Source organism: Protopterus annectens, chromosome 5.part1, assembly GCF_019279795.1.
Source record: "Protopterus annectens isolate FY-2018-M chromosome 5.part1, PAN1.0, whole genome shotgun sequence".
In the NCBI taxonomy this organism is placed as follows: Eukaryota; Metazoa; Chordata; order Ceratodontiformes; family Protopteridae; genus Protopterus; species Protopterus annectens.
In genome coordinates, this window is record NC_056736.1 from 572,862,428 (window position 1) to 572,879,878 (window position 17,451).

The following is a 17,451-nucleotide window of genomic DNA, read 5'->3' on the forward strand; positions in this document are numbered from 1 at the left end:
TTGCGATGCAGGAAACACTAACCTGTCCGTGGAAGATCAGTGTTACCTGCAGAAATGTACTCCGTTGGTAACGGAGTACATTTCTGCAAATAGCTAAATGGAGCTATGACAGCTCCAAATAAAGGATGCATACAGTTAATGAAGCATGCCAATGGCCAAATATAAGGCCATTGGCATTTTAAAATGTTTAAAAATATAAAAATGTAACTTTTTTTTCCCAATCTCCGATGTTTCCCTCTAAATGCTACATAATCCTTTTTGTTAGATGCTCTTCCATTTATCTAACATCAGGTTGTCTATATCCAATATTTTTACTGTGAGATGGCTTGACCATTCAGCTGTATTAGCTGTGAACCAGTGCATCTGGTGGTCCACTTTGCAGGTGGCTACTGATTTCTCTATGTGAAATATTCTCTGTCTTCCATTTCAGAATACCATATCTGAGTTATCTCTGTTTTGGACAGTATATAATGCAAAACAGGTGATTTTTGCCCTTTCAGGCTATCAGGTATATAAAGTATGACTTTAATCCTGTTTGGTACTACAGTACTGGAAGTACAACATTGTTCCTTTTACTGCAGTACTATAAACATGACTTTGTTCCTATTACTGCAGTCCTAGTGGTATGACTTTGCTCAGTCTGGTATTACAGTACTGGAGTTTTGCCTAACATCTGATTTATACACTAACATTTTCTTCGACCCTTCCCTCTAAATGCTACATAATCCTTTTTCATTTATCTAACATCAGGTTGCCTATATCCAATATTTTTACTGTGAGATGGCTTGACTATTCAGCTGTATTAGCTGTGAACCAGTGCATCTGGTGGTGCACTTTGCAGGTGGCTACTGATTTCTCTATGTGAGATATTCTCTGTCTTCCATTTCAGTTTTGGACAGCATATAATGCAAGGAGTACATTTCTGCAAATAGCTAAATGGAGCCATGACAGCTCCAAATAAAGGATGCATACAGTTGAGGAAGCATGCCAATGGCCAAATATAAGGCCATTGGCATTTTAAAATGTTTAAAAATATAAAAGTTTAACTTTTTTTTTCCTCGATCTCCGATGTTTCCCTCTAAATGCTACATAATCCTTTTTGTTAGTCACTCTTCCATTTATCTAACATCAGGTTGTCTATATCCAATATTTTTACTGTGAGATGGCTTGACTACGTCCGTGGAAGATTAGTGTTACCTGCAGAAATGTACTCCATTGGTAATGGAGTACATTTCTGCAAATAGCTAAACGGAGCTATGACAGCTCCAAATAAAGGATGCATACAGTTGAGGAAGCATGCCAATGTCCAAATATAAGGCCAGTGACATTTTAAAATGTTTAAAAATATAAAAATTTAACTTTTTTTCCCCGATCTCCGATGTTTAAGCATAGCACAGCACTATGCAAACCTGCGGTGCTTATAAAACAAGAAAATAATTAAAAAAAAAAGACAAAAATAGGAATTTTCACTAAAAAGCTTATTCTGCCATGCAGGTGGATGGCAGGCTGAAGACAACATGGCTACTGACTAGTGGTTGCTAAGGGGGGAAGCTCAGTGTGAGAGATGTCACCATGCATTACTAGGCAATCCTATGCAAATGAGGATAAGGATAGTGAATCCCAATTTTCCCCAGCATGTGAGGCATGTCCCAAGAGTGTAAGATTAGGAGTAGGTGAGCAGAAGACTAGAATATAGGTACCATCATGAGTGGGTGTGTCAGACAGGCTGTAAGCTAATTGGAGCACAGTGGCTCAAGTTTGCCCTGAGTTGCTCAGGATTGCAAAGAGGCGTGCCTACAGTTGTCCTATTTGAAAACCTCAAACCCAAGTTGCACACTGTTAAAAGATAGGAAACTCCTTGCAAACATGCACACAGTGTGTGCACTTGTGTGCGCTCGTGTGCACATGTTTGCGCTTGTTTGTGCGGCAATGCCCCCCCGGGCAGAAACAGAAAGGCAAAAGGAAGGAAAAGAAGTAGTAGGAAGTTAACCAAGGAGAACTAGCAGAGCTGCCAGGTGAAATATATCAGAATCAGCCAATTACACAGGCAGCAGACTAGCCCAGCCCAGCACTTTAAAATCTGCAAACACCATTCTCCCCTGTTTTTTTCTCAAGAACTCTGCAACACTGCAGTATACAAAGAGAGGAAAGCTTAAAAAGCTTAAGTCAAACAACATTTTAGGGGCTGCTCTTGCTATCATAAACCAACATGTGCAAGGTACTGAGGGTGGTGATGTTGTGAATGCTGCTGAGCAACCGACAGTGAAGAGAAGGAGAAGAGTGTACAGACCCAGGGTAACCTATCAGGGGCTACATGAGCTGGAGTTAGTGGAGTGCTATAGGGTGGACAGAGACCTCCTACAGCAAAATGTTAAGCTGTGCCAGCCATGCCTCACACACAGAACCAACAGAGGGGAACCCATCCCAGTGGATACCAAGGTATGTGTTGGCCTAAGAATACTAGCTATAGGTACCTTCCAATGACCAACTGGTGATATGATGGGGATTTCACAGGCATCAGCATCCAGGGTACTCCACCAGTTCCTGGATGCCATGTCAGCACATGTCGGTGAGCACATATATTTCCTCAACACCTGTGAGGCATTGGCCAGCAATATGCGTCTTTTCCACCAAATAGCACAATACCCTGAGGTAGTGGGTGCAATAGACTGCATGCATATATGCATCAAAGCACCACCTGGTGAGTGGGGTAGGGTCTACATCAACTGCCAGGGCTTCCCCTCCATCAACTTCCAATTTGTGTTCGATGCCCAGGGCATAATAATGAATGTGTGTGCTGGATGCCCTGGAAGCTATCACGATTCTCACATTTGGCGTCTGACCCAGCTGTACCAGTTATTTGCCAATGGGGGCATTCCCTAGGGTCACCTGGTAGGGGATGCCGGATACGCACTGGAGCCATGGCTGATGACACCCATCAGAAATGCACACACACACCTGAACAAGAACTCCATAATGAGGCACACACACAAACAAGAATCATAACTGAGCATGTGTTTGGGATGCTCAAGTCACGGTTCTGGTGCTTGGACACATCTGGTGGAGCCTTGCAGTACTCACCAACTACATGTACCCAAATTATTATGGTATGTGCCATGCTACACAATATGATCGTGTGGAAACAGCTGCAGCAGCAACAGCGTGGGGCAGGGCCAAACAGCCCCCCACCATTGCCGATGCCTGCACAGGCACAACATGATTCGGAGGAGGAACAACCTGAGCCTGCCCCAGTAGGCAGAAGGAGGCATGCCCAGTATGCCCTGGCCTTGGCAAAGAGGCAACGCATAGCACATACACTGATTCAGTAGGAACCTTGGAAATGACACCTCTCTCTCTGACTCGCACATACAGTAAAAGGGATGCCTAACTTGACACTACCTGTTTTCAAACATGTATAGGGAGTGTACTATGTGCATCCAATATAGGCAGCCCTGTAGCACCACCTGAGGCATGAGTATCCTATTTTAAGCAATATAAAGCACTGCTAAGCGCATTTTGCCAGTATTGAGCATATTTAAATACAATTGCGCGTAGCTGTGCACCGCGCTAAACAGTGCAATGTCGGGCAACGTTGGGCAATGTTGGGCAAAGTCAAGCAAAGTCGAGCAAAGTCGGGTAAACATGCTCACATCTGCTTTACTGTTCCTTAACCAGTCAGGTCTGCCCAGCAGGAAAATAAAAAGTAGTGACAGGGCTCGAACTCAGGATACTGTGCACTATAGTCACATACTGAACCACTAAGCCATGACAGCATTTCACTGGCACAGACACAACTTAAGTCACTCACACATACCTGTTGGGGGGGGGGGTCACATACCTAACAGTCACAGCCAGCAGGACATTTGTAGACAAACGCAAACACAAACAAATGCTGTATCAAATAACTAGAGAGGCCCATGCATATATGCATGTACAAACCTCAGAATACCAATCATTTTTGGAGCTCCCAAATTTCACAAGGATCTAGAAAATCCACCTTTGCATCCAATTGTGGATGCTGGGGGCTCAAAAACATATTTTATGGCAAAATATATAGATATGCAATTGAAAGAAAAAGTGTTTGATTTACAGCATATTTGTCGGGATTCCTGGGATTTCCTTTCAAAAGTTAACATGTTAAAAATTTCTAATATTGAAAATATTATATTCATTACAGTGGACGTCAAAGATCTTTTTACATGCATACCTCAAGATATAGGTTTGGAATGGTTCACTGATTTTTTTACAGAAATAATGGTTATAGCCCAGGATGACATCAATACTTTATCACATCTTCTGCAATTGGTATTAACCAATAATTATTTATACCATGATGGTCATTACTTCAAACAAATCAAAGGGGTAGCAATGGGCTCTCCAGTAGGCACATTTTATGCCAATGTAGTCATGGCCGTGTGGGAATATAAATATTTGTTTTTGTCACAATATATCCAACATGTACAAATGTATTGCCATTTTTTGGATGATCTTTTTTCATATGGAATATATGTTATGTTATGGAATAGATGTTATAGATGAGTTTATGCATTTTATAAATAATTGCACTGAATTTTTGAAATTCACACATGAAGTGGGACATGACAGGATATCATACTTTGATGTTTTGTTAACCAAAAACATAACACAATGTCATTTAAAAGCTGGTATATATAGGAAAAACACCTATTCTAGTAAGTTTTTACACTTCACCAGCAACCATCCAAAACATGTGAAAAAAGCAGTCATAAAGGGGCAAATGGTTCGTGCAGCTCGAATGGTCACTGACATAGATGATTTTATGGAAGAATGTCAGTACATTGGTGACATGTTTTTGAATAGGGATTATCCCAAGCAATTTGTGGATAGTATTATCACTAAAGTAGTGCATAAAAGAAGTATAGGGTTTTATAAGCCTTTATTAACAGGAGGCAGTACAGCCAACTTACACTCACAGTCAGTGGAATCATTGTCAAATGTAGTGCAAATAAAGGTACAACTGAACACAAATAAGTATGGCAATGTAGGTTTTATAACAACATACACCAAGGATTCTGCAGATATCATCCGCCTCATGCAGAAAAATTGGACATTCATCATAGGTGACATAAATCTAGCTAAAATTTTAGGCACACAACCTTTAATCACCTACAAAAGGGATCGTAACTTAAAAGACATGTTCAAAGATAGTAGAAACAATGCAAGGAATAATGAAAAAATGCAACATGTGTACATATTGCAATTATATTTTAGAAGTGGACCAGTTATCAATAATGGGAATAGATATTACCATTTCAGGTCACTACAATTGCAACACAATGGGCATTGTATATGCAGCAATATGCTCACACTGTTCTGCCTTTTACATAGGCAAAACAGATCAGGAGTTAAAACAACGAATATATGAGCATATCTATGAAATCAGCAAAAACACACACACACTAATGCACTTTATAGGCATATAGAACAAAATCCAACACATAAATTCAAGTTTGTGGTATTAGAACAAGTTCGACCAACTCCAAGAAAAGGTCCTTGGAAAATAATTTTAGAATCAAGGGAATATTAGTGGCAAGTTTATCTAGATGCCACACAATTCCCAGGTTTAAATGATTCAACTTCCATCACGAGCATTTTAAAGTTAAAAGTTTACAATAGATAGGGCATTGTGCAATGTTAGATTACAGTTTGGAAACTTGTTTTACATTTAAGTAAATGCAATTGTTTTTTTACAAAATGTTTATATATATATATATTTAATTAATTAATATATTTATTGAATAATTGATTTTAATTAACACGTATAGGCTTACTATATAATAAGCTGATTTTATTGAAATGATTGTCTGAGGAAGGCTGGTGTCACAGCCGAAAGCGCTAACCTATCTTAATAAACTTGGATTTCTGCTATTTTGGATTACTGTTGGATTGCTTCTACGCTGCCACTTCTTTGTGTAAATGCTGTATCATGCCCTCTGAAGAGGCCTATGGGTAACCTCCCCCCAGGCCTATGCAGACAGATAACAGCAGGCCAGGCAGTGTGATGTGGGTTGGGTAGGCTATGAAGTCACAAACCAATATGCGTGTAATTGGAAGCTAAGGTCTGTAGTGCAGTGGTATGCCTCAAGCCAGTACGATAGGCACCAGTACAGACTGAAATGGAGTACCTGACATAGCAGTGCAGGCCTAGCAAATGTGTATAAGTGTCAGGTGTATCCCTCATCCTATGTACACCCACAGTAACAATCAGGTGTGCCCCCCGGGTAGAAATGTACAAATAATACCTGTCCCCCCTGTATGTAGAAATGTCGATAAGTCTATGCAAATTTACACATGGAAGCCCTGCAGGCACAACATGCTTCCTGTTGATGTACAACACAAAGGTGAGCCCTGAAGTAAAAACCAACTTGATTTTTCACACACATATAGTATATATGCCCATAGTGGGCATGCTCGCACACTTAAACAAATTTAGCAAATTTCAGTCAACAACATACTGAAATGTCATATTGGGCATGCTCACACACTTAGGCCATGTCTGAGTACAGCAGTGGGCCACACATATCTGGCAGTTGCAGTTCTTACTCTAGACACATGTCACTATTCACCAATCCTGCCTTGCGCACACAGTGATATGAAAACAGACCCATATAATATATTGGACCCCTGTCATAATCAAACTATGTAATACAAGTACTTAAGTTGTTCAAAGAAAGTTAAAATCCAAAGAAGATCAATAAATCTCCGATCAGTATCATCAAGAAACAATGAGCATTCCTAACATTATCCAAGCCAAGCTCTGCCAAATATATTGCCAAAGATTCCATAGAGAACAATGAAGCTTTCTTTAGCTAGATCATAAATATCAATGTAAACTCATATATGTTCTGAATTAGCGCAAAGGGTAAATGAATACATGTACATGACTGACATTGCCAACATCTTGTCAGACAGGTTCATACATATTTACCCCCTCTCACTGACAAAAGGGCCCATTACCATACCTGGAGATTGTGAAAACCCAGAAATCACATATACAATGGTTAAACAGCTCTATCCAAACCTAAAAACATGGCGTCTATGGGATGACATGGTGTCCCTGGCTGTGTCATATGTGAACTCCAAAACAAACAGACCTTACACCCGAACAGACTGCTGAGATCACCCCCTGTACAGGATACAAAACTGTTGAATGGGTTACAGCAACGTTTGGCACACTCCACAAGTGTTGGTGCACAACAGACCATGGGAATTATTGTCTTATAAGCCTAATAAGCCTGATCTGCAAGGCCATGAAGTCCATCATTATGGAACTAATAAACAGAGCTATTGGGAGCCTACAAACACCCAACCCTACCCATTTTGGTTTGGTCAGGGGGCAGATCATGGTCCAAACACCTGCTAGACAGTTTTCAAGGCAGTTTCCCAGGACATACATCAATGAAATGAGCTCCACATGGCCTACATAGACCTTGAAAAGCCCTTTTCCAACATCCCACACACATGTCGTATCCACAAAATAAACAACCTGTGCATAAACATGTATGCCATCTAATGGATTGCCAACTGGGGCACAGATAGATCCCACAAGGTAAGAATTGTGGTCTCCCTGTTGGACTGTAAGCTTGTAACAACGGCTGTCCCCCATGGCTCAGTCATGGGAACCCTCCTGTCTGGTGTATACTTTTCAGAAGTACAGTCAAACACATGAGGGCTATGGTTAGCAAAGTTTGTGGATGACTGCAAAAAGGTTGTCATAATCGATGTTTGGGACAATAGAGACAGCCTTAAAAAGGGTCTCAGTCAGACAGATGTGTTGTCAAAATTATGGCCTCGAGCTACAGTTATATAAATACCACATAGGTGCCAACACCCTAAATATGGATGTAATAATAAAGGATCTATGGACACATGTGGATAGTCATCTCTACTTTCAGAAAAATATTCACAAAGTGGTTAGAAAATCATGCTATGTGTTCCCACAAATTGCCAAAATCTTTGCATGTAGGTCAAAGGAGGTTTCCTCTACTCATCAGTCATCAGACCCATCAGAGAATATCACGACACACCTGCGATGAATCTGACTAGGCAACTTCAGCAGCTGGAAAGACCACTGAAGTACCTTAACAAGAGGATTACTGGCCTCAAACAGTTGCCCCATGCAACAAGACTGAAGTAACTCAGTCTGTATTCTGTTGCATACCGTCTACTCAGATGATCTCTGCCCAACAGACAGGTCCATATCCAATGCAGAAATGATGTACATGCACTATCTGAAGTAAACCCAAGCTCACTGTGCCACATGCTCTAGGGATATAATCATCACAACAATAAATAGAACATGTTGGAGGGATACATTACTAACTCACAGACTTCCCTTGCTTTGGAACAGGGTCCCAGCCTACATGAAGCTGAATCCCTCACTGACACTCTTCCAGAGGAGCCTTGATGAGTGTATTTGAAACTGAACTGTCACACCATGGATCACTTCATCAGCTCTACTACACAGAGGCATAGGGAACTAATCCCAGGTGTGGTGATAGCTGCACACTCTGGCCATACTAATATATGCCTTCAGGCAGATAGCCTATTACCTACCTATGTATCTATATATGTAGGGGGAACATAGTACAATAAGCCAAAGATGGATGGGCAGAGATATGTGTAAGAGGGTGACCATGACAGGGAGCCATTCAGGACTGTCCCACCAAGCACACATCCCAATGGCACAAAAGACATGAGGTGCACATCTCACCCACTGTACATAATAGCCACCAGTATCAGTAAGCATTACAGTGTATGTGGTGCATGTGCCTGCTGTACAACATGACTGTACAATGAAGTACACATCTACTATCTGTAGACATGTACCTGTCACATAGGTTCATAGGTATACAGTAGACTATCTTCACAAAAGCATATATTAGCCTAGGCAAGTTGTGCAGCTTTCACCACCCCATTGGTTAGTCTCCTAAGCCCTAGTTCTAATAGTTAGTACCCTAAGCCCCTTTCTAGTGGGGCTGCTGATGTGATCCCTGGCATGAATTGTCTGTTTCCCATCCACTCATCAAGGTTCCTACTGAAGAGTGTCAGTGAGGGGCTCTGTCTGATGTACATTGGGACTCTGTTCCACAGTAAGGCAAGTCTCTGGGATGGTACTCTATCCCACCAGCATGTTGTATTCATTGTTGTGATGAGGTTCATATCCCTGGAGTGTGTAGTGTGACTCAATTTTGTTTTCCTTAGATGGAGCATGTTCAACAGTTATGTGTTGGACATGGCTCTGTATATTAGGCAGAGTTTACCTCTGAGTAGGCTGTATGCAACAGAGAACAGATTTAGTTTTTCTAGTTGTGTTGCATAACACAACTGTTTGAGGCCAGTAATCCTCTTGGTGAGATACCTCTGTGGTATCTCCAGCTGCTGGATATGCCTAGTCGAGTACATCAAAAATGGTGCATTGTACTCAATGATGGGTCTGATGACTTAAGAGTAGAGGGCCACCACTACTTCTTTTGATCTTGATGCAAACCCTTTGTTGATTAGGTGGGCCACATAGGATTTTCTAACCATTTTGACAACATGGTTGTCAAAGGAAAGATGACTATTTACTTGTGTCCCCAGATCCTTTATTACCTCGTCAGTTTTTAGGGGGTAACACCTATGTGGTAGTTTGTGGGTACTTTGTTTTCCCCAAAGGGGATTACTATGCATTCTTTCACATTGAGCTTGAGGCCATGATTCTGACACTACACATCTGTCTCATAGAGTCCCTTCTGGAGAATATTTGTGTCATCCGGGGAATCTATTATGGCAAACACCTTACAGTTCCCAGCAAACTTAGTCAACCACAACCCTCCTGTGTTGGCATGTTCTTCTGAGAAGTATATACCAAACAGGAGGGGCCCCAGGACTGAACCTTGGGGGACACCAGTTGTTACCAGTTTAGAGTCTGACATGTAGCCAGCAACTTTTAATTTGTGGGCTCTGTCTGTGAGCCAGTTTGCAATACATCTTGTGATGTATGTATTTATGCCCAGGTTGATGAGTTCATTTATGATACCTGACTGGAGAATGGTGTCAAAGGCCTTAGCAAGGTATAGGTAGGCTGTGTGGAGCACCTTTGAATCATCTGCAGCTTGGGTAACTGTCTCAAAGAAATCCACCCAGTTCAGGAGGCATGATCTGCCTTTGATGAAGCCAAACTGGGTGTGCTCAACTGTGTGAAGGTTCTCAATGTCTTTATTGTTGAGTTCCATTATGCTTGGCTCCATTGCCTTGCAGATCAGACTCGTCAGGCTCATAGAGCGGGAATGCCAAGGGTCTGTTGTGGCCCCACCCCTGTGGAGTGGGAAGAATGTTGCTGTGCAACATTCTATGGGTACATATCCTGTAGAGAGGATGTACAGAGAGATGTAGGTATCCTTGATGAATATGGATACATCCCTGCCCTATGTGCTATGATCCAGGTTCTGATGCTGGAAGGTATGGAATGAGTAGTATCCTGGTAGTGCTCGTGTGCTCTCTGGAGCCTTGAATTAGGTTTCTGTTACTGCACAGATATCAATATTCTCCATACTGAGAAGTGCCTCGAGTGTGTGCATTAGCTCACTTTGTGGTTATTTGTGTTGGTTACGGGGTTTGGTTTGTCCTGAGTGACCGGTGTTCCACACCTGAAATCAACGCCTCATTGGTCCGATCCGACCATAAGCTAATTACCCTAGATATCCACATTCTGCCCCCACTCCCCATTAAGGAAACCATGGTAAAAAATGTCTCCAAAGCCAACTTCATGCTTCTTAAGACAGAAGTGGTGAACTTCATGACACCCATGCAGATGGACAATACAGTTACGACTACTGAATCCTACACAATTGCACTTGATAAGCACTTACATGAGTGCATGGATCATGCTATCCCAAACAGAACCAAGATGCTATCCTCCAAAAAAGGAAGCCAATCTGGTGGTCCCCTGCCATAAACAAACTGTACAACAAAAGGAAGAAACTGTTGCAAAAGAGAGTAAAATCCCATGAGTGGAGGAGCTCCCTGGTCAGCCTCAGTAAGAAGCTGTGATCCCTGATAAAATCCTCCAAAGCTAGTTATGAAAACAAAATCGCCACTGATTCTAAAGACAGCCACAAAGCATTCTATAGCTATGTCAAGAATCTCAATGGCAACACTCAGATCTGCTCTGAGTTACAGCACAATGACACTAAATATACAGATCCAACTGATATTGCCAACATCCTGGCAGATAGGTTCAGTGCTAACTTTACCCCCCTCTGACCCATTAAAGAGCCCATCTCTATACCGGAAGAATGCAATGTTCCTGTAATCACGGCTGCACAGGTAAAAACCACACTCTCCAAAGGCAAGAACACAGCATCCATGGGACTAGACAACATCCCAGGCTGTGTTCTACATGAACTACAGAACGAACTGGCACCTCACCTATGTACCATGTTCAATCATAGCCTCACCTTAGGCTTTGTGCCTGTTGAATGGCGCACAGTGACAATTATCCCACTCCACATCAGGGGAGCCACCACTGACCTCGGGAACTACTGCCCAATTATCCTGATGAGCCTGGTCTGCAAGGCCATGGAACGTATCATCGTGGAACTTATAAACAAAGACATTGGTAATCTCCAAACTCTGGACCCCACCCTTTCAGGTTTGTAAAATGCAGATCATGTCTCCTAAACCTGATAGACTTCTTTGAAGCAGTCACCAAAGCCATAGACAAGGGTAAGGTGGTTTACACAGACTATCTAGATCTTGCCAAGGCTTTCGACACCATTCCCCACTCTGGAATTATAGATAAACTCACTAAACTAGGTATAAATCCCTATGTCACAAGATGGGTTGCCAACTGGCTCACTGATAGAACCCACACTGTGAAAGTAGCAGACTCCAAATCCAACTTCAGACCAGTGACAAGTGGAGTACCACAGGGTTCAGTCCTGGGTCCTCTCCTGTTTGGTATCTACTTCTCTGAAGTACAGGCTAACACAGAAGGTCTTTGGCTAATGAAGTTCGCAGATGACTGCAAACTAGGAGCCATAATTGAAACCCCTAACGATGTGGACATCATACAAAAGGGCCTCACTGAGACAGATGCCTGGTGTCAAAGCCATGGCCTCAAGCTCAATGCCAAAAGTGCATTGTCATCCCCTTTGGTAAAAACTCTGTACCCATGAACTACAACATAGGCAGTAGTATACTTAATACCGAAAGTGTGATAAGAGACCTTGGGACACAGGTGAACAGTAGTCTCTCCTTTGATAATCACATTGCCACAGTAGTCAGGAAATCCTTCTACATGGCACACCTCATCACAAAAGGTTTCTCATCCAGAAAAAAAGAGGTCATTGTTCCCCTCTACTCATCACTCATTAGACCCATTATAGAGTACAACGCTCCTTTTGGTATGTACCTCACAAGACATCTACAACAACTGGAAAGGCCGCTGAAATACCTCAGAAAGAGGATTACTGGCCTCAAACAGATGCCCTACACAGACCGTCTCAAACAAATCCAGCTTTACTCCATCGCATATTGCCTACTCAGAGGCGATCTCTGCCTAACATACAAAGCTATGTCAAACCCAAAGTTGTTGGACATGCTCCACTTAAAGAAATCCCAATCCCTTCGAGCTACATTCTCTAGGGACCTAAACCTTGTCACCACAATAAACAGAACATGCCGTGGGATAGATTCCTGTCCCAGAGACTTCCCATACTCTGGAATAAACTACATATCTATATCAAACAAAGCTCCTCATTAGCACTCTTCAAGAAAAATCTTGATGACTGGATTGGAAATAGGAAATTCACCCCAGGGATCACCTCTGTGGCTCTGCTTGACAGTGGCACAGGAAAATAATTTTCTTGGGTGGCAAAAGCCAGGGTACCTTTTTGGCTGGGCTTGTATAGGCCCCAGGGCCGATAGCCTAGTACCTATCTATGAACCTTTGAGCATTGCCTAAAAAAGGTAATATGGGGACAGCAAGAGCCTTGGCCAGTATTCAGAAGCATAGGGGTGACAGGTGCAAACCATCTCTAGCGAAGCAACGAGGCTTGTCTATCATGTCATCACAGGCAGACAGAGGCTGGATCCCCTTTGAATGACACCAGAAGCTCAGCCAATTGTTGAAGTTTATCATCTTTCTGTTATATTGCAGTATCATGTAGGTGAAGGTAAGATGCTACTCAAGGTCAGGGTCATACCAGCCTGGGCTACATGATCATAGAGCTACTATATATCTCTTGTCATGTTGTCCTGGGAGGTATGTCTCAGATCATTCACACTGACATGTTTAAAGACTGCGTCATATATGTACCTGTTCTGGAGTGATGTAAGTGCTTGTGTTATGTGGCGGATCATAGAACCTGACAGTAACCTTCCCCTTGTCCAGCCTAGTGAGTGGAACATCTGTGTGCCTGACTATGGAGTCACCTATTACTAATGTGTTGGGTATGTTGTTTTGCCTTAGGGCCTGTTGTGAGGCACACTGCTTTGGTGTATTATGTGTTTTCTGGCATGTGATTGGAGGTGCATGTTGCTTGCTTATCTGCTTAGGAGGACACTTTCTTTTTTTGAGATTAATATTTGTATTCTCCGGGTATGGTAATGTGTATTTATGTGTGTGATTTGCTGGTGCATATATACTAAGTCTATGTGAGACTGTTGGTGCTGTGCTTGTATGACCCTACTCCTCTTGACTGTATTGTCCAGTATTGGGTTTACAGAGCTTAGCCACCAGTTTGACCCTGTGTGTGCCAGCATGTGTTGCATCAACCCATATATTATATGGTTATGGCCTATGCATACAATACACTCGCAATACACCTAGTATGATAAGCCTGCTGAGGTTAGCAAATGTGAAAAACCCCTTTGGGCAAACTGTCAGCGAGTAATGTCTGTATTGCATCCTGTAACTCCATATTGCTTGCTGAAGTGTAAAAAAGTACTTAGTTTGGATTAAGAACCCCGCACTTGCCAACTGTGTTTGTGTGTCTGTCTTTCCCTGGGGAAAAAGCAACCTTTTTGGAGACTACTCTCACCCCTTAAAAGTGATATACTCATCTTTGTCAAGTCTGATGATGTCACCATCCTACAAATACAACTGTGGGAAGGCGAAATCCCAGTAATGTGTATAGCGCGTCGTGCGAGTGAGTACTGCTGTAGTATCATAATGTAGTTAGGTAGGGGGTTGAATCCTGCACTTGCCAACTGTGTGTGTGTGTCTGTCTCTCCCTGGGGAGGGAGCAACCTTTTTGGGACTACTCACACCCCTTAAAAGTGATATACTCATCTTTGTCAAATCTGATGATGTCACCATCCTACAAATACACCTGTGGGAAGATGAAATCCCAGTAATGTATATAGCGCATTGTGTGAATGCGTACTGCTGTAGTGTCATAATGTAGTTAGGTAGGAGTTTGAATCCCACACTTGCTAACTGTGTGTGTGTGTTCCAGGTGTGTGAGAGTGTGTGACACCGTTGGTCAATGTGGAGTGGGTTTTGATTTTTCTAGTGTATAACATAAAACAATGACAACTGTATGTGCATAACACATGTAAGGTAGCTGTGGGGCAAAGCCATATACATACATGTGACCTCAATTTTTTTCATAGGTGGGTACTATGCTTTCTCCATGAAAGCATCTGTTAGCCTTGCCAGAACATGCTGGCGCTTTCCAGACCTTAGGTTACTTGTGTATGCTTGTGACAAGCTTAGCCATGCAGTGATCCCTGGGCTACGTCTTCTGTTTCCCATCCACTCATCACAGTTTCTATTGAAGAGTGTGCGTGAGGGTTTATGCTTGAGGTATATTTGAATCCTGTTCCAAAGCAAGCAAAGTCTGGCAAAGATGACTAAACATTATAGGTGTGCAACTACCTCTGTTGATCTGCATGCAAACCCTTTATTGCTTATGTGCTCCACAGAGGGATTTCCAAAACCCTTTGGTAATGTGATTATCAAAGGAAAGATGACTAAACACATGGCCCTATGTATACATTAGTACCTGTTCCACATTTTGGGGGCTACTACCTATGTGGTACTCTGGGGATATTTTGTTTTTTTAAAAGTGGATAACTATGCTTTCTTTGGCTTATAGCTTTACAGCATGATTTTGACACCAGGTATCTGTCTCTATGATACCCTTTTGGAGGATGTGTGTGTCATTTGGAGAATAAAGTATAGCCCACAGTACGTATTTTCATCAAACGTGGGCAGACATATCCCTACTGTGTTTGACTGTACCTAAGAAAGCTATATGCCAAACAGAAGTGGTCCCAGGACTGAGTGCAGGTGAATACCACTTGTTACTGGCATAGAATTGTATATGGAAGCTGCAAATGTTACTGTGTGTCCTACATCTGTGCGTTAGTTGTCAATCCATCATCTAACAGTCATATATGGTCAGTCTGTTGAGGTTATGTATAATACCAGAATGTGGGATGGGTATGAATTGCTGGGTGAGCTATAGCTTGGCTGTGTGGACCTCCGCTCCCTCACCTATAGCCTTGTTAACTAGCTTGAAGTCTACTAGGTGTAGGAGCCATGATCTGGCCCTTAGAGAACCTAAGTGGGTATGGTGCAATGTTTGCAGGTTCATAATGTCTCTGTTAATGAGTTCCATAAAGCTGTGCTCCATAGCCTTCCAGATAACATTTGTCTGGCTTATAGGGTGAGAGTTTCCAAGATGTGTTGTAGCTCTACCCTTAATCAATTTATGTTAACATTTGCACTAGGTGTGACAAGGATGGATAGAATTAGGAATAAGTATATTAGAGGGTCAGCCCAGGTTTGAAGGTTAGTAGACCAAGCCAGATAGGCAGGATTAAGTTGGTTTGTACATGTGCTGAGGAGGGATGCAGAGTATATTTGGAAAAAGATGCTAAGGATGAAGCCACCAGGTAACAGGAAAAGAGGAATGCCTAAGATGAGGTTTATGGATGTGGTGAGAGAGGACATGCAGGTGGATGGTGTGACAGAGCAAGATGCAGATGGCAGAAAGAAATGGAAACAGATGATCTACTGTGGTGACCCCTAATGGGAGCATCCGAAAGGAGAAGAAGAAGAAGTTGTAGCTCAACCCTTGTGGACTGTGAACACCATTACTGTGTATCATTCCACAAGTATGTAACCTGTATAGAGGCTGCATCTGGACAGAGCATTTAGGTGAGTGGTAACTTCATATGTCAGCTTGTGTATGACACAGCCAGGGACACTGTCCAGTACCATTGCCACTGTGGTTTGGACTTTGGTAAAGAGATGTTTTAACTAGAGTGTCTGTGAATCATCAGGTTTTACATTCTTCAGGTCTGGAAATGTGGCCATTGTGTAATGACAGGGTGGTGGAATCCGCATTCAAACTGTCTGACAAGATATTGGTAATGTCATTCAGATAAGTGTACTTTGTGACCATTTACATTAACTCTGACCCAATCTGAGATTTCCCCTCTAGATTATAAACAACACTAAAGAAAGCTTTACTGTTGTCTTTAGAATCCTTGCCAATTTGTATTTTGAAGCTTGCCTTGTATGATTAATGAGGGCTTGTATTTTCCCTATGATACTGACCACAGAGGTTATCCCTTCTTGGTATGTAACTCTTTTTTGGTACAACTTCACACCTTCTATTATATATTTAGTTTATGGCAGGGGTCCATGAGACTAATGCACTTTTACTGTATAAGTGAGTATTTCTTGTGTTTGTGATAGCATGGTCCATGCAACCCTGTAGGTGAACAGTGTGCATTACTAAAGGATTATGCAGCTGGGACAGTGTTAACCTTAGTAATGCAAACCAATGACAGATAGCAACAACAGCATCACCCACAGCACAGTGTCAACCCGTGTCATACACACACATGCATACTCAAGTTCCAAAATGTGTGTAGTACAATGCATACTGGCCATTAATAGAAACTATGGAGTGTTAACACTGGCCAATACAGGGCATGTCACCCTGCCCATGTGTCCAATATGCATGTACACGCAGACAGTGCACCTCCACCATGTTCACAAATGGACACATGCAAACCTGTGTTGCACACACCCCACACTTACTGTCCACTGTATAACGCATGCTGACACAACTACACACATCAGCCAAGTGGCACATGGGCAAACAAAACACAATTGGAATAAACACTGGTGAAAACAATACAACATTGCTAATTACAGATTTAATGCATCATGCCTGCTCAGCTACACCTTCAAAGATATAATTACACTTTACTGCTGATAACATGCTACACATCCAACCATTGCTATACTTTATTAAAATCACCCTGTGCATCAGCACCATGTTAGCCTGTTCCTGCATCAATGTTACAGATGACAGGAGGTGGCACAGGTTTCATCATATGCACAGGGTGTGTTGTTGGTTTGCCAGAGGCCTACACCGAGCCATACAATCGACATGTGTGTGTGTG